Raw genomic sequence first — 25,491 nt, 5'->3', positions numbered from 1 at the left:
GCCACATATCCTGGAGTATTTCCGTGTAAATTGCAGATACCTTAACAGCTATATTGAAAGAGCTAAATGCCTAAGAAGTTTCCAGAATCGATCAAAGACAATGTATCAGGAACAGAACCAAAGTCACATCGGTGCTTAATCTGTTGGGTAGGCTGTCAAGTGCTCAGTACAGTAGCTCCAAAGGCCAGTGGGGCTGTAGGCTCTTTCTGTTCTTTATGACCCACCATCTTTGGCATGTGGCTTCTGTCCTCATCCAAAGATGGCTGCTGCAATGATCCCATTCCAGATAACTGGAAAGAAGGGCCAAGGGCAAGATACCCTTCAAATATGATGGCAAAATACTTTTCAGGGAAAGATAAGAATTTATCACCAGCAGGCACACACTGAAAGAGTTGTTAAAGGGTATTCTTCAAGCAGAAGCAAAATGACCCCAGATGAAATAGCAATGGAAATGGTAAATATGTCTGCAAATATATTAACTAACAGTGTGGGGTTAAAACAGCTGTGGACTTAAAACACATCCTATAGTAAGGCACAAGAAGGGTAAATGGAGTTAGTACCCACAGGTTCTAGCACTGGGTAAGTGGTAAAATTAATAGTTATTAGGCTGTAAAGTCAGGGATGCAGGTTATATCCTCTGAGTTAAGCACAAAGAATAATAGAATGTGTGTCGAACAACGTAAAGGAAACATGAAACAGCTGGGTCAAATTCTAAAGTTGCAAAACATAAACCCAAACACCTTAAGTGATTCATTACTGGATTAAAGTAGAAATGTTATCAGCTGAATGAGGAATACCCTCCTATGTACTCCTTATAAGAGCCACAATTACAAGGTCACAGAAAGGGTGAAAGTAAATGCACGGGGAAAGATACACAACTGAATGAGAATAATAGGACTGTAGTTTTATCAAGCAAAGATAAGATGTGAGGCATCACTAGAGCTGAAGAAGGACATTTTAATGATAAAGGGATTAATCCACCTAAACCAAATAATCCTAAATGTCTGTGCCAAAACAAATTTATAATATATAAAGCAACAATGACAGAAGAGAAATAAATCCCTAACCATAGCTGGAAACTTTTACACAGCTTTTGCGATAGCTAATAGAGTATTCGGACCAAATAATGAATGAATGAATGAGCGGAAGGAAGGAAGAGAAAGGAAGGGAGGGAGAAAGAGAAGAAAGAGGAAGGAAGGAAAAAGGAAAGAAGGAAAGAAAGAAAAGGAAAAGGAAAGAAAAAAAAATGAAATAGATGATCTGGCTGGTAACAACCACTAAACAGTTAGTTTACATATATTGAACACTTGATCAAAAAAGACGTAATTCACATTTTCTTCAAGTAAACGTGAATCATTTACCAAAGTTGACCTTACGCTGAGTCATAAACCTCAACAAATTTTAAAAGATCAAAAGCCTTTATCCAATATTCTCTAACATAGTGGAATTATGCTAGAAACCAGTAACAAAAAGATGACTGAAGAAACCCCCAACTACTTGGAAATTATGTAGTAATTTCTGAACAGATCCTTGGTCAAAGAATAAATCAAATTTCAAAATATTTCAAGGTGGATAGTGATCCCAAAACTTGTGAGTTGTAGCAAAAGCAATGCATGGTGGGAAATTTATAGCCTTAAATGCATAGATTAGAAGCAAAGCAAAGCTGAATATCAATGACCTAAACTCCTAATTTCAAGAAGCTAGAAAAAGAACAAGGAAATAATAGACAAAATCAGTGAAATAACATAGAGAAAGTCAACAAAGCCAAAGGTTGGCTTTTTGAAGTCAATAAGAATACCCACTGCTGTTTAACATTAAATTTGAGATCCTAGCCAGTGAGATAGGCCTAAAATAAAGACAAAGTTTTGAAAGGAGAAAACACTAAACAACTAGTTCTGTGCATAGAAGATTCAAAAGACTCTACAAAATATTAAGGAATTTATCAAGGTCACTGAATACAAAGTCAATATACAAAAATAAATTGTATTTCTAAATATCAGAAATTGAAATTGTTAAAATGATACTGTATACACTAGCATAAAGTATCAAATACCTAGAAATAAATTTTTGAAAAAAATCATATTGAGAGAAATTTAAAAGATCTAAATAAAGGTATGAATATATTACGTTGTTGTTTGGAAGGCAATTTTGTAAATTGTTACCTAACTTCAGTGTGATACTATCACAATCCCAGCAATATGGGAAGAAGTTAACGAGCTGACAGAAATGCAAAGGACCAAGGCTATCTAAGGTAACCTTGAACAACAATAAAACTGAACAATTTTCACCGAAGCTGTAGCTATAAGTAAGACTGTATGGGGTGAGGGGGGATGCCTGGGTGGCTCAGTCGGTCAAGCATCCGACTTCGGCTCAGGTCATGATCTCATGGTTTGTGAGTTCAAGCCCTGCGTCGGGCTCTGTGCTGACAGCTCAGAGCCTGGAGCCTGCTTTGGATTCTGCATCTGTCTCTCTGCCCCTTCACCCACTCATGCTTTGTCTCTCTCTCTCTCTCTCTCTCTCTCTCAAAAAAAAAAAAAAAAAAAAAATTAAAAAAAAAAGACTATAACGTTGGTTGGTATAAGGACAAATAGACTAATGTAACAATACAAAGTCTAAACATGAATCCACATATATGGGTCACCAGATTTATGAACAAGGGACGCCATTGCAATGGGCCAAAGGATGGTCTTTTCAGTTAATAGTGCAGAGTTTGATATCCATAAGGACAAAAGAGACCACCTCCTTACATCAGATAGAAAAAGCAATTCCTATGGAAAATAGTCTAAATATGAAAAGGGAAATAGTAAAACATAGACTATCTTTATGATTTGAGGCAGGCAATAATTTAAAGGACATAAAAGCATAAAAGGAAAAAATTTTAAACTAACCTATGGTGATAGAATCAGGATAGAGGTTATAATGATCCTGACAATTTTTTTCAATAAAAAAGACAACTTGATATCAGGAAAGAAATAAGATATGAATAAGGGTATAGTTAAGATTTTTTGAAATGATAAAGCTATGGTGAATTTATATGGATAAATGTGAAATTCTAGATATTTTTTAAAATGTGGATCTGTGTGTGTGTATGCACGCATGCACAAATTCTCATTAAATACATCTCTGTGTTTTTAAATTTTCCAGTAAGCCACCAGATCTAGATGGTCTTTGTGTGGCCTATTAAACCTTCAAGAAACACAATCTTTGTAATTACTGTTCTAAAGAATAAAAATAAATAAATAAAATGGGAAAACCCCACTTTGATACTAAAGTCAAATGGGATATGTGAGGGGGGGAAAAGGGTAGGCCAGTCTCTCTATGAACACTGCTGAATTAGCCTAAATGTTACAATTCAAATTCACTGTTTAAATTAATTAGTTATGACAAAGTAAAGTTTACTGACCAAATGAGAGTTGGTATAACATTGGAAAATCTCTTCATGTAATATGCCACATTATTAATAAAGAAAAGCCATGTTATTTTCAATGAACGTACAGGGAAAAAATCAACAAAATACAACACTCATTCATGATTTTTAAGTTTATCCATTTATTTTGAGAGAGAGAGAGAGCACTTGAGGGAGGGGCAGAGAGAGATGGTGAGAGAGAGCTGAAGAGAGAATCCCAAGCAGTCTCTACGCTATCAGCACCGAGCCCAACGTGGGGCTCAATCTCACGAACCTGTGAAGTCATGACCTTAGCCAAAATCAAGGGTTGGACTCTTAACTGACAGAGCCACCTAGGCACCTCAATACTCTTTCATGGTTTTAAAAACCAATCAAATGAGGCATCCTCTTGATAGATTATGAGTAGACAGAAACTTCCCTAATGTGATAAGTGAAAATTTACTACAAACCCATGGTTAACATCACAAGTTGATACAATTTTAGAGAAGTTTCTTTAAAGTCAGCATTAAGACAAGGAGGGCTGTTGTGCACCTGGTTCCATGTTGCACAGAGATGTTGGCCAGTGCAATAATAGTAGAAATAAGCATAAGGATTGGAACGTAAGAAACAGTTAGTAGTAGTGGGCAAGACAACTGGGTTTTTTTGAAAGTCCAAGGGAAACTACAAAGTATTAGGACTAATAAGAGAGGGGTATTTGGATATAAGACCAAATATGCCAGAATCAGTGGTGTCCCTTTCTACTCAAAAGTCTACTTGCAGGTAACATTTAAGAGAGTTTCATTTACAATGAAAACTCTAAGGTATCTAGCAATACACCCAGTGAAAGATGTGCACGAATTTTACCAAAGCCAGCTGAAATAAATGCAGCAATATTCCATGTTTTGAGGGTGGGGAGAGTCAATATACTAAAGCATCAGTTATCTATAAAGTCACTGAAGTTCCAATCAAGTCCTCAACAGAGTATTTCATAGAACTCGATAAGCCCAACAAATTAATGTGGGAAGATGAAGAGCCAAGACATTTTTCAAAAAGGAAGAATAAGAGAGGACCACCTGTCATACGGGCCACAGGACCGTGATGGTAGAACTCCAGTGGGTGCACACAGACGTTCGGATCTGTGGTTCAGAGTAAAGGTGCAGAAGCCCTTGAGATGACAGAGAATAGAGACACAAGGACTCTCCAATAAATACGAGGACAATTGCATGTACGTGTGGAAAAGTCAAATTATACACCGTTCTCACACCACATGCAAAGAGAAAGTGGATCAGAGACCATCTAAAAATATTCTAGAAGGACAGACGGGAAAATGTGACCCAGTGTAAGGAAGAAGTTGAATGTAACAAAAAAAGAGCCATAAAGAAAACATCAATGCGTCTGACTATATCAAACTTAGATCGTTAAGTATACAGAAGACGCTGAATATGAAAAAAGCCAGAGACTTGCCGTGTACTCGCAGTGTATCTACCAGTGACCAACAAAGGAGGTGTCCGAGTGACATAAAGGATTACTGGGGTTGTGGGGGCGGGGGGAACTATACAAAAGAGGGCCAAAGGGTCAGTTAAACACGAAAATATGTTTAGGTCTTTAAGTAATCAAAAAGATGCAAATCAGTGCAATTAGATGCCATTTCATACCCAGTTACATAATAGCAAAGATTGAAAAAGATGTTGAGAAAAGTATTTTTTTTTTCAACTTATACTTTTTTTTTTTAGCACTTTAGTAAAAATGAAATCCTACATTGCTTCTAACAGCCTTTTTACAAAAAGTTCTGCATCATGCTTAGGTATAGAAATTGTTCAACACTTAGTGTCCCTGAGTGGCTCAGTTGGTTAAGCGTCTGACTTCAGCTCAGGTCATGATCTCACGGTTCCTGAGTTTGAGCCCTGCATCGGGCTCTGTGCTGACAGCTCAGAGCCTGGAGCCTGCTTCAAAAATGTGTCTCCCTCTCTGTCTGCCCCTCCCCCCCGCCATGTCTGTCTCTCTCCCTCTCTCTCTCTCTCTCCCCCCCCCCAAAAAAAAAAATAAATAAACATTAAAAATTTTTTAAAAATTGGTTAAGCATCCATCTCGGATTTGGCCCAGGTCATGATCCCAGGGTCGTGGAATTGAACCCCCTGTGGGGCTCCACGCTCAGCCTGGATGGAGCCTGCTTGAGATTCACTCTCTCTAACTCTCCCTCTCTCTCCCTCTCTCTCTCTCTCTCTCTCTCTTTCTTTCTTTCTCTCTCTTTCTCTTTCTCTCCCTCTCTCCCTCCCTCCCCCCCCCACCCGGCTTGCTCACCTGCTCACTCACTCTGTAAAATCAAAACTAACAGTAATTTTTTAAAAGACTGAATTGTTTTTTCCCAAAACTAGAAAATCACATTGATATTTTTATTGTAAAACAAAGTCTTGGCTCTAGATAGAAAAGAAATCCAATTATTTTGTTTTAAATTGAGCCACGTTAGAAGATATTAAGCACAGTTTGTGAGCTACCACAGTCTCCGACATCGGTCATGTTTTGACTCCCACAGTTATCTAAGACATTTCATAACCTTGACGTTCATTCACACACAGTTTACAGTTCAGATTAGGAGAAAATGTGTAATAAAACAATTTGATAAAATTCCTTTCTTTTTCTATGTAATAGTGAAACACAACAGCAATTTGCTGCTTGTGATAAATGTGCTATTCAAATTTAATATCTCTTGAGACCTTTGCTTTAATAATCTGACACAGATCTTATATGTAATTCACATTGTAAATTCAGTTTTCTTATTAAGAAAGAGATTTTATAGTCCTGCATCTAAATAAATGATTTTGGGACGCCTGGGTGGCTCAGTCAGTTAAGTCTCCAACTTCGGCTCAGGTCATGATCTCACGGTCCATGGGTTTGAGCCCCGCATCAGGTTCTGTGCTGACAGCTCAGAGCCCGGAGCCTGCTTTGGATTCTGTGTCTCCCTCACTCTCTGCCCCTCTCCTGCTTGCTCTCTCTCAAAAATAAATGTTAAAAAAATTAGTAACTAAATAAAGTGAATAAATGATTTTTAAGTCCTTGTGATTAACATTGTAGATTGATTTTGTTTTAAAGAGAGTCACATGTTTTACATATTTCCAGTTTCACATTTTTATTTCTGAGGAGAGGTAAGGTACCTATATCATTGTTCCCACAATGTACTGCATGTATATACAATAAAGCATGTATGAGGAAGTTTCCTATGGCAATGTTTGAATTAACAGGAGAAAAGAAAGTAACTTACCGGTCAAATCCAGTCCATGGCCTGTGAACTAAGACCGGTTTTGACGTGTGCAATGAAGGATTGACTGAACAGGTCTGGCTTCTTCAAATCCAGCACATTCCAAAGATAAGTCTGGCCCTTGACCAGCTCCTGGGAGATAACCTCTAAGCTCTTGGAATATCCTGCATCCTATGAGTGAGTGCCTTTGTTTACCAGAGGCTCTGAGCCACATCAGATAGTTTATGCTAACAATGATTTGTGGTGCTGACCTTGTCCCGTGCAGTTATCAGTTTGATCTCTGGAGGGACTGGAAGCTGGGTAGGGTCAGCCATGTGATCGCTGCATGCCACTGAGAGTGGGCCTCCCAGTAAAAACCCTGGACACCAAGTCTCACGTGCGTTTCCCTGGTGGGCAATATTCCATACGTGTTGTCCCACATCATATCTGGAAGAATGAAATTCTGTCTATGCACCTTCTCTTAGAACAACTGGAAGCTTGTACCTGATCTTCTGGACTCTTCCTTATGTGCCTTTTATGTTTGCTGATTGTAAACTCTTTTTGCTACAAGAAATTAACCGGCAGCATAACCACTTTTCTGAGTTCTATGAGTCACTGAAGTAGATGGTGGTCTTGGGGACCCCAACACTACATGTTTAAAGGGCCATTCTTTTAAAAAAGAAAGAATATGCAATAGAAACCATAATGTGTCCCACAAAGCCTACCTGGCCTTTTTCAGAAAACTTTTGCCAACTCATGGAGAAATGTAGCAAATAAATAACCTATGTGACTTTCATACGTTGAGATCGTAACAGTTAAAATGGGTGAATATCTGTACGAAAAAATCTGATGGTATTATGTAATTTAGGATATTGTCACAAGTAAATGTATGAAAAACATAAAAACCCCGTAGGAGGGAGATCCACAGGCGTTAGGACGCTGGTGAGCTCTGGGGTGGGGGGGGGGGGGGGGAATGAACGGAAGGTGAGACTTATCTGTCACATTTCCATTTTTAAAAAGAGATTCAGGGAAACATCCCAGGCCTCATAAATGAAAAAAAAAATTGTTTTTACTAATTTTTAGATGTATTTCCTTAAGTCATCTTCTCGTAGAATTCTAGAATGATTGTGTTGAAGACTTAAGCTGCTTCAAACAAATTCCTCATGCCCTAAGAAACAGGCCTGGGCAGGTGAACTGCCCAAGGTCATGCCGAATCCTTGTTTGATTAAAGAGGCCATTCTATGGGAAATTGGTTAGTGCTGGCAGGTTTCGTTATTTTGAACTGTGGAGGCTTGAAAGTTGATTCTCGAAACAAATACATAGGGGTATGCTATATATTCCAGAGACCTAACAAGTTCTCTCTTAATTTTGTAATCTGTAAGTTGAAGAACATGGAGACATTAGGTGAGGAAGGAAGAAAGAGCAACTTGCTGAGAACTCAAACAACTGGTTCTATTACAAATAATAAAACATTGCAGTCGCAGGGGTTAATTTTCTGCAAGCCGGGGCCACGAAATCCGTGGTAGCTTTACAATGCAGTCAATATTCTTAACTTGTATTTTCTTTAAAAAACAATTCTTTGCTCTTTGTAGCACAGAGATCATGCCAAGGCTAGTGTCCCTTTGATATCTAGAAGATTTTAAGGGCATTAAAATTTAAGTACTTTTAGGATACTTTAGTAATCAAATAAGACAGTGGTTTTTAAAATGCTTTGTAAACTGTAAATTAGGCTAAAAGTGGTACCGCTGATGTTAAACACACGAAACTCAGATTTCTGGTATATAAGATTTACTGACACCTTTCCTACATGCACTCCAGGAGTTACTGGGAGAATCAAATGAGATAATAAATGTAAAAAAGAGAGAGCGAGAGAGACCCTTTATAAACGTTAAGTTACTATGTAAATGAGTCTTCTAAAAAATATTACTGTCACTCTGTGATGACACTCATGTGGACTAACTATCATTGTGAAGGGAAAAACACATACTGTCTTTGGTTTCCTGAGACCAGAGGTGAGCTTTGTCAGCTAGACCTAAGGAAAAGTAACATTCATCTGGCTTTTTCTTTGTAGCCCAAACCAGGTTATATGAGAGATAGGAGAAGAATGAGACATTGTTCCTGTCTTTTTTTTTTTTTCATTTCAGCATTTATTGAGCACCTACTATGTGTTAGGTGGAGGGCAGTGAAGCACATATATTAAGTGTCCTCACATTTGCCTGACAAGGTATTACCCACAGTTTTCATACGGAACCTGAGGCTCAGAGAAGTTAAATAACTTAAAATCCAGTAGGCTCAGAGCTAGAGTTTGAGCCCACTGTTTTCATTTCTGGCTTCAAAACATACACCGCACAGGGGCGCCTGGGTGGCTCAGTCGGTTGGGGATCCAACTTCAGCTCAGGTCATGATCTCGCGGTCCGTGAGTTCGAGCCCCGCGTCGGGCTCTGTGCTGACAGCTCAGAGCCTGGATCCTGTTTCAGATTCTGTGTCTCCCTCTCTCTCTGACCTTCCCCCATTCATGCTCTGTCTCTCTGTCTCAAAAATGAATAAACGTTAAAAAAAAAATTAAACATACGCTGCACAAAGCAATCAACATTACAAGAGAGCTAGGATCTGAGTGTTAAGTGGTCTTGTTTGTAGCGGGTAAGTGGAAGGACACAGTAATGTGGGCTGCAGCAGGTAGGGGAGGCTTCTTGAAGGAGGCCCTGAAGGACGGCTAGAGTCGTGGGTAAAGAAGAATGAACACTGTTGGCAAGGGGAAGTGATAACTGGTTACCAGTTCCTGGGGTCCCTACCTTGTTGAGCCCAAAGGTGTATGTCTTAGAGATCACACGCTCTGGCTGTGCTGCCTCTGGGAGGCATTTGGTCCCAGGACCAGAACTAGGGGTGTGGGAGTGGAGGACTTCCCGACACAGCATGGGAGATGGGAGACAAAGCCTGGAAATGATGGAAGATTCCACTCATTTCCAGAGCTCAAGAAGACCCAACCCCAAGGTCAGGATAAAGGCTATGCTGTAACATTTTCCATTTTGTAAACACACCGCATCAGGAAACTGTTTAAACATTTTGTGGCAGCCACGTGATTTTTAAAAATCCTTTTTAAAGTAGGCATTGAGGTAGGGTGGACAGGGGGTTGGGGCTTTGATATACTGGGGTAGGACTAAGAAGACCTTGTCCCCGAACACCATTCATTGATACGTCCACTTACGTGACCACACTGAGCCTCAGGTCAACCACCTACCTTTTGGGTTGTGAATATAAGATAGTTGACATAGAAGTACTTTGAAAAAGATAAAGATTGGTGTAGATGAGTTTCATTTTCAAGCAGCATTGACATCATTACTACTGTGAAGATTATAATAGGAAGTTGATCCTAACATTTGCTCTAATATAGTTTTAAAGGCTTTTCCCCCTGGCTTTAAAAGACTTATAAAATAGATATTTATATTTTTTTTCTTTTCTGTTGGCAATTATTCTTAAAGAGAACTAAACCATGTCCTTGTAGCCAGACTTTGCAAATAAAGTGGTAACCAGAGGCCAGGGAAACCTTATTTTGGATATATAAGACACTGTGCTGTTCTTAATTTTCATATTTTTAATAACAAGATAAAAGTACAGATGTAAATTTCCCCTACCTGTGCATTCCCTCCTGGTTGCCAGAGTCCCTAAATACATACACCCCTGCACTTTCAGTGTATCTGTGTTTACCGGTACAGCACTGTGGTGCAGCATTTTTTACCCATTTCCCTCCAGCCAGTTGACTCCGATTTAGTTTCTTTTAGTCTAAAATTTAAAAATGTAGCAAATAAATAACCTATGTTATTTTAATACATCAAAATCACAACAGTTAAAACAGGTGAATATCAACATAAAAAAAGAAAGTCTTTCTTAAAGTCTGTAGTTAAAGCAGTGGAGAGGTTTTTCATGGTCTAAACTCACTCCTGGTGAGACCCACCGTCCTGTGGGGAATGAAGCAGAAACGAGAGTCTTTATCACTCGGTCTGAGAAGAAGGTTCAGACTCCTTGACTGAACAGAGACCAGTGGTTTTCAACTATAGTGGAACCTAGCCTTTAAGAAGAACCCTTTCACCAAAGCCCAACGTGCGAGGCACACGTGAGCCCACCGGCTGAGCTGCCTCCCCAGGTACCCCTCATGGCACGGGCAGGGCCCAGTTTGAAGGTCATGATGGAAGGCCACCTTCTTTACTCTCATCTTTGGCCACCAGCCTCCATGACCTCTCCAATCCAGCCCTCGTTAACCATGTTTACTTCCCCAGAGGGTCCTGTTTTGCAACCCTGTGCCTTTGCCTATGCTGTTCTGTTGGGCATGTTCCCCCAGCCCATTGACCCTTTATTTCAACGGCAGTTAATTGTCATCGATGGGAGTTTTTCCTAGAAATCTTCCTCGAGACCCTTGTCTGGGCTTCCAGATCATTCATTCTAGTCCTCTGCCATAGGAGGTATTGCATTATAATAATGTATCTGTCCAACTCTCCCGCACTGCAGTTGTGCTCTTTTTGAGGGCAGGAACACATTTGATAGTCTGCCTCCAATGTTAGGCACGTGACTGATAATAAAAATCAGATTCACTGGATGGATGGGCAGACAAGAAAGAATTTACCAATAGACCAAGTGAACCGATACCTTGAGCCATAAAAGAAAGAGGAACGGACAAGAGAATTCTCTTCACGTGGCTGGCTGGTTTGGAATTTGTCTGTAGGTTAAGAATGGACCTAACACCACTTCCCAGAATGCAGCCATCACTTGGTTAGCCCTAGGGAACAGTCCAGCACGAGTCATGTGCCTGCTGCCATATCTGGTGCTGTGTATTTATAGCTAATGCTGACGGGCTTTCACTTGTTAAACAGCAAAAGCAAAATGGTTGCATGAAGGCCAAACAAAACACTAATGGAAATGGTTTTAATAATTAATTTTTAAAGGCTTACGACTGACAGATCAACTGGGAAGCTATAGAAACATTGAAGCTGAAATTTCAGCTAAGGGAACCACTCTGTGGATTGTTCTGAGGTTAAATGGGGGTAATTTAAAAGCTGCCAGGAAGAAGGCCAGTGATACTTGGTTTTGCTTGCTTTTATTTTTTCTTTTAAACAGCAAACCATATCCTTGAAAGGAAGAGCGTTTTACATTTAAGTGCTGCAAGATGGTGAGAGTCAATAAAACATGGACTGGAATGAATTGGTAGCAATATTACTTAATATAATTTTATTGCCTAACAGTTTTCAAAATCACTTTTAGATAATATCTAAGCTTCCTTTCCTTATAGCTTAGTTGGCACGTTAACTTCTCTCAGGTAATTATGGCAGAGCACAACGTTCTATGGAGGTTTCCTACTGAAGTTTTTCTTTTCCATATGTAATTCCAGCAGTGAGCCTCCGTGAACGCTCGATAAACGATTAGCAGAATTAAATTCAGAAACACAAGCAATTCCCCTCGATAAGAGAGAGAATAGAACGCGCATGTATTGAGCACCTACCGTGTCCAAAACACTGTTAGGCACCTTTTCACAAGGTATCTCAGGAAATGCTCACAATTAACCTGAAAAGCTCTCTCCACTTTCCAGAAAAAGATAACAGTCTTGGAGGGCTCAGGCCATTATACCACCTACACAGCATGTGGCTCAGATAGGGGTTGGCCCAGGTAGGTTCACCTGACCTAAGTCTCTTACTTTTTTTTCACTTTTCATTGTGCACGGGTCGTGCAGTTAGAAATCTGGCTATTGCAAGTAAATGTAGGAAGCAAAGGGAGTGCCCTGAGGTGGTCATGTCCTCCTCTCTTGCCTTTTCATTCTTTCTCCTTTAGAGCAGATGAGCAGACCTGTATCCCTGGCTCCCCCTTCACTATTCAGTGCCAAGCTTGATGTTAGAAAAAGATGATAATGTACATTTGAGTAGTAATTGAAGAGTTTAAGAGTCTGTGACCTCTCTTTTCGTCCTCATCTTACAACGGAGAAAATTAAACTCCGAGTAGCTTTGTGACTTACCCAAAGTCGCATATCTAATTAACAACAGAGGAATTTTAACTAAGTCCAGAATTCCTGATTCCAGAGACTCTCTGTTATATCCTCAAGTGAGAACATGTGTGATTTTTCTCTAAGGATGTAGAAGATTTCACTCTCCAGAGCTCCATTTGTTTCTTTTCTTCTCTTAAGACCAGCTTATCCTTGCAAGGGATGAAACGTATTAGGCACTCACAAGCCGCTCCATATCCTGCTGTAATTATCTGGATGTGCCGATACCACTCTCGAAAACATTCCACACATGGGTGTAGAAGAACACATCCAAGTGGTTAAACCATCATTATTTATTCCAAATGATATGAGGGTGGTCCTTGGCACAGCAGAGAGAGAAGGCTTAGAATTCCACCCTGAAAGAGAGCTTCCGGCCCACTTTTCTCCCTACGACTTCTTACACAACTGCTACAAAAGTCCATCAGCTGAACAGGGCGAACTTTTCCGGAAGGTGCCAGAATAGGAGGGGGACTGTAATGGCTCTGTTGTGTCATTTCCTCATTCTTCGTTAATAAAATTAAGCTGGGGGAGGAGGGTGAGCCTGAAAATGGTTTGCCCGAAGTGAGCAAGTCAAATGGCAGAATGGGAAGAACACTGGATTCGAAAGACCACAGAAGCAGTCTGCTACTTGAAGCCTCACTTCTCTTCTCTGTACAAGGAGGATCTGAATACCACACGGTGTTGTTGAGCATATTAGGTCAGACAGTATATGGACAGGGGAACTTGTGTTTTGTGTAAGGAGACAGAGTAGCAATTTGAGAAGGAACTAGAACACATTCATAGAAGATCAGGAAGTGTGATCTATCCACAGCAGAGAAGGGGGTAGTGTTATCAAGAGTAGGAGGGGTTGGTTTAAAGATCTTCAAGTTTCTGTTTTATTGGAAAATGTTTTTTAACCAAATGCTTTCTTCAGGTTATAGCTTTGGCTGCCTTATTATAACGATAAAGATGGCAGAACAAGCTGAGTCTACAATCGAGCATCTGTTTCTTGCAGGCCATCCTTTCTTGCAGGATCCTTCCATTTCCTGTTGCTGCCCTTAGTGTTGGACATGTGTACTCTGATGTGTAGTTGTTGTATTTTGTTTGGCAAAGAGAACAGTTCTTTATTCAATAATTTTAACCATCTAGTACACTGGGAGGAAGTGAAGAAGGAGAAGGAGAAGAAGAATGATGGAGGGATTCTCTTCTTTTGCTAATGGAAGACTCAGTGATTTAGACCGATCTTCCTAGAGAAGACAAGCAAAAAATCTGGAACAAAATAATGTTTTAAAATGAAAAAGAACTAATACGACAGCAAGGAATTGCCAGCTGAGATCCAGGAAAAGGTGCAAACTTTAGAATGATAAGCTCAGCATTCATCATTGCTTTTGTCTTAGGAGTATTTGCCAACCTAAAGAGGAAGCTGAAAGTAACAGCTAAATATTCTTGGCATTCTGGGGCTACCGGTACAGAGTCAATGCTCAGGACTTATGCAAGATAAAAAGAAATCCATGACATAATGAAATTGTAGAAAACAAAAAGCAATGAGAAAATCTTAAAGGCAGACAGAAGAGAACTTATCTTTTAAAAAATGAGAAATAGAGGCGCCTGGGTGGCTTAGCCCGTTAAGCATCTGACTCTTCATTTTGACTCAGGTCATGATCTCACAGCTCGTGAGTTCAAGCCCCGCGTCGGGCTCTGTGCTGACAGCCCAGAGCCTGTAACCTGCTTTGGATTCTGTGTCTGCCTCTCTCTCTGTCCCTTCCCCACTCATGCGCTGTCTGTCTGTCTCTCAAAAATTAACATTAGAAAAATTTTAAATATGAGAAGTAGACATCTCAACAGCAGTAAGAGAAACCAACAGAGAGTGGACATGGGTCAAAAGACATTAATTGCCAAAGTCGCATTCAACACTTAACAAAAATACCCTTCGAGGGTGAAGGAGAAATAAAGACATTTCCCGATGAGAAAATCAAGAGAATTTATCACAGATAAACCTGCACAAAGGAAATTCTAATGATCTCCATAGTGATCGAAGGTTGACGATGTATGAATGAAGAACAGAGAAATTGATAAAAACAGGGAATTGATAAATTTAATATGGAGTTAAAAGTATTTAGAGAGAGCTAAAATACATTACAGCACTGGGATACAAATCAGGAAGAAGGTAAATGAAGTTCAAAGTGTCCTAATGTCTATGTACTGAGAAGACAGTAAAGGTATGGATTCACATTAGACTCTGATAAGTCAACAATGCATGTCTAACTTCCACATGACCACTACAAGGATAAAGATTGTATTGCTTCTAACTAATAGCCCAAAATGGAATGATTGAAAAGGGCAAAAGTCTAGAGGGTGGTAGAACATAAGTGAGACAGGAAATGCGGTTTATGAGTGGATTTCAATAGAAATATATCATTTATATCAAATGTTAAGTGGAATGAATGCTTCAGTTACAAAACAAGGATTGTAAGACTGAATTTAAAAAAAAAATCTAAGTGTCGGGGTGCCTGGGTGGCTCCATTGGTTAAGTGTCTCACTCTTGGTTTCAGCTCAGGTCATGATCTCACAGTTTGTGGGTTTGAGCCCCGCGTCAGATTCTGTGCTGACAGCATGGAGCCTGCCTGGGATTCTCTCTCCTCTCCCTTTCTCTCTGTCCCTCCCCTGCTCTCTCTCTCTATCCTTTCTCTCTCCAATACACAAACATTAAAAAATAATAAAAAATAAAAATAAAAAAATCAAAGTGTAAGCTGTTTACAAGAGACACATCAAAAACACGTGAATGCTGATAGTTTGAAAGTAAAATAATGGAATTAAGTTATAACGCAGGTATTAGCACAAAATATAATTTAAGGCAAAAGGCATTACTGAGAATAAGGAAGGTCACTTTATAATGATAAAAAGTCCAAATCACCAGCGGAATATACAAACTCTAGATTTGTATCTACTAATAATAGGTCTTCGAAACACATGAAGCAAAAATTGATAACATGTACAAGGAGAAATACATAAGTCTACAAACAGAGATTGTAAACATTAAAATCCTGTTGGCAACCCTTACCCACTAGGAGATGAGAGCCAGTAGAAAAATATCCACCACATCCACCCTCAAGTGGCTCATTGCACGTGCCTCCTCAGAGAGTCCCGACAAAGTAACACCCCGATTTCTGTAAGCCGTGGTCAGCTCAATAAAGGGCCCTTGAACTGGATTGGTCTCCTTCCGTTTTACTCTTCCCTGGCCCTGTTCTTTTTCCATGGGATCATATCCCAAAGTAAGTTCTTCATGCAAGTACCTCTCTAAACCCCACTACTTAGGTACCCAAGCTAAGACACTGGATACCACCCTCAGCCCTGCACACGCTTTCCCGATGGATTCCGCTATTGGATCAGTCAGGGGTTGGGATCCCGTGAATGCTGCTAAGTGGAGTGATGTCAACCCTGGCGTGCAATAGCGTCACAGTCACTGAGATGTTCCCCAGTGGTGAGAGGAAGGATGTAGGCGGAAGGAAGCTTTGGCTTCCGTGCTCGTGGTAACAAAAAGTACGTGGTCAGTGTTCGCTCTAAGGAACATAGAACTAGCTGAGTTTGGTTACTGGGCTTGAGAAGTCTTGTAAAAGGAAGAGAGAGTGGCAGGCTCGGTTAGCCAACTACCGGCCTCAAGAAGTGCTCTTTCAGAGCCTAGGGAAGCCTCCCCTCTTCCCACAGCCAGCCGAGGCTGCTGACATTCAGTGTTAGGGCTTCCTTGTGAGTGCAGGAGAGCTGGCGAGGAGAATGAAAACAAGCCTTCACCATCTCTGATGTCAGAGTCCAGGCCCAGATAAGGAAACTGGAGACCTTGAGACATGGGACCGGGAGATTTGGACGGACGGACCTGAGAACCTTGAACACAGATTCCTCTGAACGCCCCAAGAGGCTGCGCCCTCCTACCTCCTGGGGGAAGAAGAGGGGTTTTCCCTGCTGGCAGGCACTGTAGAGACCACCCGAAGCAGGAGCCTCTCCAGACGATGTTTGTCCTAAGACCTATCTCTGCCTCCCTTGCTTCCTCCAGACCAATGGGAGTCAGGCCAGCACAGCGCAAGCTGAACAAACCAGATCCTTCCCTAGGAAGAAAGGTTGCATACACCCACAGAATTGCAAGATTTGGTTCGTTTGCACCAGCACGAGCCAGGAGACCTCATGCTGGAGTGGATCTTACGGAACCGCTGAGGAAAGGCGACCTCTCTGTCCTTCGGCTTGTTCATGTGCCAGATCTGATTAATAGTGCCTGTCCAACCTACTGTGTGTGGCTATATGAGTAAATGAAGAAATGAATATTCATAGTAACCTCTCTGCTAGTCACTGTATCAAACACTTCACATAAGCTAATTAATCAGAACAAAATTGGTTAAGTGTAAACACTCTCAGAGGTTATTATCTTGTTCAGGACACTTAGTGAAACCTTGATGAATCATAGTTGAAAGAAGAAGAAAAGAAGGAAAGGAATCTGACATGGCAAAATTACAAAAAAGTATCAGAATGTGGCTTTGAGTAAATTGTTGTTTTGTTTAGGGGAGGGTGGACCACCTGAATGGTGTTCTAAGAAAAATGCCTATTCGTTGATCTTGGGAAAACCAGGTCAGGAGCAATTCTAGCGTGGAAACTCCAGATGAGAAGTTGGGGCTTCGGGGGAGCGGTGTGACGTCCTATGGCTTCCCTACGCCACACGAGGACCCGGCGAGAAGCCCAGAAACCCAGAAGCTGCCCTTCGCTGGCCCCCCACCACACTGGTGCCCCGATCTTGGACTCCCCAGCCTCCAGAACTGTGAGAAGTAAGTTCCCGGCGTCTATAAGCAGTGGGTGGTACTTTGTTATGGCGGCCCAAATGGACTAAGACATGCCCCTGGCCTTTGTACACGCCTTAATGTGGGCCTCAGCCAGAATCCGTGTTTCAACTGTACTTCCTCGTGCTGCCCTATTCGCTTCTGGAAGTCAGGGACATAGTTTACCCAACCTTATTTCTCCTGTGTCCTGTACACAGTTAGGGGCTTTATAAATGTTCATCAATAACTAACTGTAGGATGGAACAAGTGAGAAAATAGATTTAAAAAAAATTTTTTTTTTTACCTTTATTCATTTTTGAGAGACAGAGACCGAGCATGAGCAGGGGAGGGGCAGAGAGAGAGGGAGACACAGAATCCGAAGCAGCTCTAGGCTCCCAGCTGTCAGCACAGAGCCCCACGCGGGGCTCAAACCCACGAACCGCGAGATCATGACCTGAGCCGAAGTCGGACGCTTAACCGACTGAGCCACCCAGGCGCCCCGAGAAAATAGTTTTTGGTAGAAGAAAATGTGGCTGAATTTCAACTCGCTCTCCAAGAAATATTTAGGAAATAGCAGAGCTACATAGTTACATGGAAGTAAACGCACGCCAGGGCTTGCGACACGGGCAGAGACAAGGTCAGGACCTTCAGGGTGCCACACAGCATGATCTATAATGAGTGTTGTGAAGTCACACGGTGGCTAAAATACGTTAGCTGTCCTGCTTCCTGATCGGTGTGCGTGGCCTCACGAAAACGCAGCTTATCTTGTTATTCACACTGTTTCGGGACACGGCCCTCAAGAGCAGTTAATGAAGCTCACTCGGTAAACAGATGTTTCTAAAAACTGTGCTTGTCTTGATTGTACCCAGGTGCTGGCGGCCAACAGATTTTTTTTTTTCTTTCTTTCTTTTTTTTTTTTTTTTTTTTTAACAAAACGCATGAGTACTGGTGTTGGTACACCAGTATAGTCCGGGTGGTACAACTTCTAACTTCCATCCGAGTGTCCGAGTACAAGGTCTGAGGCAGAGATTGTACGTTGTATGCTTTTCGGCAAGTTTTATAACCTGCCTGAACCTCATTTTCCTCATTTGTAAAAGGGAGTTAATATCAGTCTCCAGCGAACCGGTAAATGTTTAACAGTTGGTTCTTCGGGGGGAAAAAAAATAACCTTCATTTGTAGCGTTTGCTGACGTCCATGATGTAATTATTCCCACGATGGCCTATTTCCAGGTGCCAGTGCTGTGTCCCTGGACACAGAGTAAGGAAGAAATGTGCAGAAGTAGCACACCATTAAAGAGTAGTCCCGCCTGCAGGTGTTTTAGATGCCAGTGACCTCTGGGGCCCGGGTAATGGTAAATCATAGTGAGACAGACGGCTGTCGGTTAAGCGGCCAACTTTGGCCCAGGTCATGATCTCACGGTTCATGGGTTTGAGCCCCGCATCGGGCCCTGCACAGGTGGTGCAGAGCCTGCTTGGGATTTTCTCTCTCTCCCTCTCTCTCTCCCCTCTCTCTCCTCTCTTTCCAACCCTCCCCAACTTGAACTCTCTGTCTCAAACATAAATAAATAAACTTTAGGAAAAAAAAAAACAATAGTGAAATAATAGGAAGTGGTGAGCTGTAAGTATCTATTTCTTTTGTTTCTAAAACAAATACAGTATATTAATGTATATAATTTGATTTTAATAATGGCTGAATATGGAAACCAGCTCACCACATTCCTGAAATTCCTCATGAACTGGACGTACCAGTTTCCAGCATACAACTGCCCCTATCCAGCGCCTAGGATTTCGCAGACAACGCTGCAATGAGCAGATTTCTCCAGGATATATACCCACATCACAGGACGTATGACTGGAATGTGACCAAGAACACTGCCAGATTGTTCCCCAGAATGGCCACATCGACTCGGCTTCCCAGCAGCGGTATCTGAGGGCTCCCGTGGTCCTCTGACCAGGCGCATCACCGGAGAAGTACGATGTGGCTGGACACTGTGATACCACAGCGCGTGAAGCAGCAGCAAGGCGTCTCTCCCGGGACGGGGACCGATCATAGATGCGTAATGCTGAGTGATAAAAAATAATAGCAGAATGAGATTTATAGCACAATTCTATTCATTTAAATGCATACAAAACAATAGAGTTTTTTCCCTAGGATGTACAAATAAAAAAGTGTCCACCAGATATATTTGGATGGCTGCCCATGGAGGGGAGGGATTTCTTGTGTCGACAATATTTATTGAGCAGTAGGGGCACCTGGGTGGCTCAGTTGGTTAAATGTCTCACTCTTGATTTCGGCTCACGGTCATGAGATTGAGCCCCACCTTGGGCTCCTTGCTGAGCATGGAGCTTGCTTGAGATTCTCTCTCTCTTTCTCTCTCTCTCTGCCCCTCCCCCCTCAAAAAAATAAACATTTAAAAAATATACTTATTGAGCATTAAATGGAATAATAGTATATCTACAAGCACCTAACACGGTACTTGCCACTCGGTCTCTTTTCTTAATCCCTGGCCAGCAAAAGCTATGCTAATTTTATGGGTGGTATTCAAGATTGTATTCTTCCTGCCTTTAATGAACTGTGCAAGGTTGCATGTTTAAATGATATGTTTTCCAGAAAAACTACATGGATCCTGTGTTTAGTATATTTCTATTGATAAGCAATATTTTCAGTGCAGGTGCTACACAGAGCAGTCACCAAAGCTTAAAACCAGGATGGCCCGTTTGTATGTCGGCAGTATTTGTTATAATGGCTGCAGAGAAACAAGCAATTTCAACTCTGTCATATGTATACTATTGCACTTAATCTTCACAAAATAAGATTTGAAGTTTGGAGAGGCCAAGTGTTTTGCCCAAGAGGGGAGGGCTTTGCAAGGACAAGGACAGCAGCTGCCCAGAAAACACAGGAGTCACCTGGTGTGCTGCCGGGGAGAAGAAAGGTCGGCGTGCACTTTGCTGGTGAGTGTGAGATCACGGGGCTGCACAACCCCATCAGGCTCACTCTCTCCTGCAGTCTTTGTTTTAAGGCAAGAAGCACAGGTTCCAATTATGATTAACTTACAAGTGTGAATTATTTTCTATGTAAGTAAAGGGAAGGCTGGTAAGAACTTGGGTGGTTTAAGAAAACCCTTTGCCTTTATTCGCATGATCAGAATGATAAGGCCTACAAAATGCAAGTTTCCTAATTTGCCCAAGGTCACCCAGAAAATTTTCCACGTAGCCAGGACATGGCGCACTATGGCCTAGCTCTTAGGCCAGGTGTGGCTTAATAGAGGAAGATAGATTAGAAAGGTACAGGGCCATTAACTAGCTATAACGCTGAGAAAAGCTGCTGGACATTCCCAAGCTCCCGTTTCCTCAGTCATAAAAGGGGAAAATAGCTCATGTGGCTCATGTGACTCATGTGGCTGCTTCAAGGACCATTCATTCGTACGTTTATGCGCTCATTCAACAGAGAATTATAGAGGCAACTTCTATGTGCCAGTCACTGTTTTAGGCATAAGGATATAGTAGCCAGTGTATCAAAATCCCTGCCCCGTGGAGCTTACACGCTAGTAAAGTTCTATTCAAGTCGCTAAATAAATAAACATGGCAGTCAATCAATCAATGAGTGCCATAGAAAATAATAAGGCATAGTAAGGATATGGAGAGTGACAAAGAATGCTTGTTAGGGAAATCATCCCTTCTAGGACGGAATTCAAAAATCGACATTTCTCGCCCCAGGATCTGTATGTAGGAAGAGTGTGTCCCTTCACCCTCAGATTTCTGCTGGGTGGTCCCGTTGGTTCCACTAAGCTCGCCAGCTTCCCTGTGCCTGAAGCTGAGCTCCTTTCTCCCTTCAGCTCCCTCCAACTACTCGTTCTTCTCTCGATTTAATTCATTTTAGGGAATTGGACCTTGGTCTTCCTAGTCACCGTGTGGTGTTGGGCACAGAACGTGGGCTTTGAAATCAGACAGACTTAGGTTGGAATTGACCAGCATTCAGTTGCGGACATGCTGGGAATGCTGAAGAAATAGGTCCGGGTGAGTTTCCAGGGACAGTAACCAAAGCCACAGCTGTTGCCCTGAACACTCTGTTGTGGAGCCTCAGTACTACTGTCCTGGTCACGAGGGAGACCAGCAAAATTAGGAAGCAGCCACCAATGTACTCCAGCCCTTTATTCCATCCTGAGCCTGTCATTTCTATGCGCCAAATCAGTAGTGTTCTGCGACAGCCACCAAGTCCACTGCCCTTTGAATTCCCGTTTTCCTCCTGCTTCTCTAGTGCTGGAAATAACACACCAGGAGTGTGGCCCCCGTCACTGGGATCCCATCCCCGCTCACCGCCACTGACATTTTTCCCAGGTGCGCCAGGAAAACACGCCAAGGGCTGTCGGTACTCCCCGCGCCCCCACCAGTGAAGGGGTCCTCGTTGCCAGCCGGCCAACGACTGCTCCAGCTCTAAAATCCCATCTTAGAGTCTGCTTCCTAGGACCACCTCCAGTACCAGCTGGCTTAGATGGAGATCCCTGCAAATAGACTCTGAGACAGAGAGCTGCATGTCCAAAGTCTGTTGGGGAAGGTGTTGGAGATTCCCATAAGGAGGACAGGAGTGGGCGGAGGGGGAAGCTGGCCTGGGATGTGGCTGTCACAAGCCTCAGCCGACCCAAAGGCTCCATCTACCCGGCACCCCTACCCACCATACATGCTCTAAGCACCTTCAGATTGACTGGTTTCTATGGCCCGAGTTAAGGGCCACTTGCACAGAAACTGGCCTCTTACTCTGACCCTCTTAATCCTGGCAGATTTCAGGATCCTACAGGGAGCTCGGGAGCTGTAGTGGCCTTCACTTGTTCCAAACTGGAGCAAGGAGGCCAGTCAGTGGCCATGGGCACTGTGACCTTGGGTGGGGCAGTCCCTGCTCCTGATAGCAATTCCCAGCCAGGGACATGGCTGTCAATCAGCACCAATGTCTCCAGCATCAGTTGCATAGACCCTGCAGAGGAGCGCCACAGGATCCACACACGTGAACATTTTACTTTAAGTAAAGGAAATGGCTGGAAGATGGAAAAACAGTGGGTTTCACTGTTTGTGTCCAGCTTCCTGTACTTACTGTGTTGACGTTATTTCCCCTTTGTGAACTTTTGATTCTGCATTTGAGGAATGGGCATGATCATAAGAACATCTTGCCACTGCAGACAGCTAAAGTTGAATCAGGTGAGAATCTGGATGTGAGAGCCCATGATAGAGTTGTACAAATGTGAGGCGTCACCGTTCACATGGTCCCACTTGAAAGAAATGCACGACAGACGTGAGTTCTAGGGTGGAGCTCACTGAGGCTTTTGCCAGACTTTTGGGTGGCCGAGTTTTATGAGGAGGCGGAGGAGAGTGCCCCTTGTTCCTGTGCTTGAAGCCAAAGAGGACTTGTAGGGATAGGGCCCCAAAGGGAGGAGGAAACGTGGGGAGGAAAGGAAAGAGGGAAGAAGGAGGAGATGGAATGAGTAGGCAAGAGAGGAGAGTGAATCCAACACTTGTTAAACCAGCTACTCAGGGCCGGGTGCTGTGCTTGGCCTTCTGTCTACATTCTCTCTCAGCAAGAGAGGTTGTTCTATTAGGAGAGGCTGGATAGCAAGTGAAAGAAAATCCAAGTCAAACTATCTTAAGCAAACGAGAACTCAAACTAAATAAAGCCAAACAAACCAACAAAAACAAAAGCACGAGGAATGTATTGGCCCAAAAACCAGAAGGAAGGGCTGGCTTCAAGAACTGCTTGATTCTGGGGCTTAAATGGTGTCTCCAAGACCCAGTTTCTCTGTTTTCCATCTCACAGCGCAGCCTCCCACGTCACTGGCTTTGCTCTCGGTGTGTATGTGTCGGCCAAGATGGCGGCAGCTCAAGCCTTTCCTTCTCAGCTTCCACCCACTGGGTGGGAGAGGACCTGCCTCACTTCGCCCTCCATTCCTGCCCAGACCTCACCCCTCAGCACCTCTCATGGGTCACGCTCCCTCCTTACTCCGAACCCACATCCGGGAGAACCTGATGTGCCCGAGGACCCGGGGCCTACACAGAGCACGGGAACTAAGGAGCTGGAAATAGATGGTCCTTCGGGAGCGAGCAGTTACGAGGAAGGTCGAGTGCGCAGACGCTGAGCAGCAAACCCCACACGTGACGCCAGAGGCCTTCACCACACTGTAGAGGTGAGAAGATGGGTGCCAGGCAGGACTGGGTAACTTGTTCAAGGACACACACTCTCTTAATTGTCGTTTGAGGGAATGCCTGATTGAGACACGGTAGAAAGTGGTGGTTCTGGAGATGGAGACTTGGGCCACATGACTGAAGGCTGCATTTCTCTTGCACACCAACTGCATACATCAGCTGAATCGCCTCACACCCTCAACCTCTTCTCTTCATCCAGCTCTGAGGTTCGACGACTCTACCTTGAAGAACATATTTCCGGGTGAACTGTAATGGCAAAACCAGTAACGGCATACCTATTGCTGAGTACCTCGTTCTTTCTCTTTTGAGTATTTGTTTCAAGTGAGAATAAGCACAGGTCTGCTCAGACATCACCGTACTGTTCAGGTTGCCTTTGGCTTATTAGCACGAGGGCCCCATTTCCCATCCTGCGTCGGAGATCATGGCCGCTCTGGCCGCAAGCGTATGTAGTTCGTCTAACAGGCCAAATCCTTTTCCTCTTACCCTGCTCCCCCAAGTTACCATTGTTCCGTGCTTTGCAGTAAAACAAATACTGCTTTCCACTATATTGACCCCAAATATTTCATCCATTCACTGTCACTAGAAGCCAAGTGTTTTTTTTTTCAGGCTGGCTACAAACAAAAGCTACTTTGTGAGACTGTGAGGGCAGGGAGCCAGATTACCTTTTACTGGTCGTTTTTTGTTTGTAAAATGGCAGTGTCTTCTGTAAACATGATATGTCGATGGCAAATAATTGCACCCACCTAAGAAGTCATCTGTTGTCCTTGTTATCTGTATTTGCATCTACTTTGGTCCATCTTTGGTCACTGTATTTATAGAGCTATAGTGTTGCATAGTTATAATATTATATTTTGTTTCTGTTGCTTACTTCAATGATTTTTCCACGCTATTAACCTGGACTTCCCTGTTTTAATTGTTGCTTTATATGCAGTTAGTATTTGTTGGTTCATTCAACAAACATTTATTTAATAACTACTTAAGTATTCCTCTGTGGGTTTCTCCCCGGTTTTATTATTGTACATAACGGAATGGATATCTCTATGCATATACCTTTCTCTATCTTTTGGATTATTTTCTTAGGATAAATTCCCCAAATGGGATCATTAGGATGAGCATTTTTATAGCTCTTAAAGCTAACAGCCAACTGTGTGTGAATGTTTCATTGAATCTGTTTTCTCTCGATCCTACTCATTCAAAAGATAAAATCCATACTTTTTTTTTTTAAATACAGGACCCTTCCATGAATTTCCTGTCTCTCCCCATCATTTCTTAACACTCCCCAACTTTCCATCTCCCTCACTTCGACCCAAAGTGTAGATACTAGTGTTTTATGTGCAGGATATCTTGATTTGCACATAAAACTTCTGCTCTCGTGGGTGCTATATGGCAGCAGAATGCCGGACACATGGACAAAGATCCATTATAAATCGTTACCCTCTTTGCTCAGTGCTGTGGACTGGATGGCGTCCCCCCAAATTCAAATGCTGAAACCCTTACCCCAAATGTGATGGAGGTGGGGCCATTGGGATGTGATTGCATTTTGATGAGGTCATGAGGGTGGGGTCCTTATGGTGGGATTCATGTCCTTATAAGAAGACAGCAGAGACCTTTCTTTCTCCCGTTCTCCCCTTATCCTTCCCTCTCTCTCCCTCCTTCCATCTTCTTTCTCCCGTTCTCCCCTTATCCTTCCCTTTCTCTCCCTCCTTCCATCTTTTTGTGCCACGTGAGGACACAGCAAGAAAATGTGTGAAAAGAAAAGAAAGAAAGAAAGAAAGAAAGAAAGAAAGAAAGAAAGAAAGAAAGAAAAATGCCATTTGCAAGCCAGGAAGAAGGCCCTCACCAGGAATTGAACTGGCCAGTACCTTGGTCTTAGACTTCC

At 42.5% G+C, this 25,491-nt stretch overlaps 1 long non-coding RNA gene across 1 annotated transcript in view; it reads left to right on the top strand.

Annotated features, from left to right (window-relative positions):
• Positions 1-25,256, top strand: part of LOC122210479 — a 64,664-nt gene extending 39,408 nt beyond the window's left edge. The window contains exon 3 of the long non-coding RNA XR_006198088.1: positions 24,844-25,256. This is a non-coding gene — a long non-coding RNA (uncharacterized LOC122210479). The remainder of the gene's footprint in view (positions 1-24,843) is intronic.
• The last annotated feature ends 235 nt before the right edge of the window (positions 25,257-25,491 follow it).

This window comes from Panthera leo, chromosome F2, assembly GCF_018350215.1.
Source record: "Panthera leo isolate Ple1 chromosome F2, P.leo_Ple1_pat1.1, whole genome shotgun sequence".
Taxonomy (NCBI): Eukaryota; Metazoa; Chordata; class Mammalia; order Carnivora; family Felidae; genus Panthera; species Panthera leo.
This window is presented reverse-complemented; position numbering and strand designations above follow the sequence as displayed.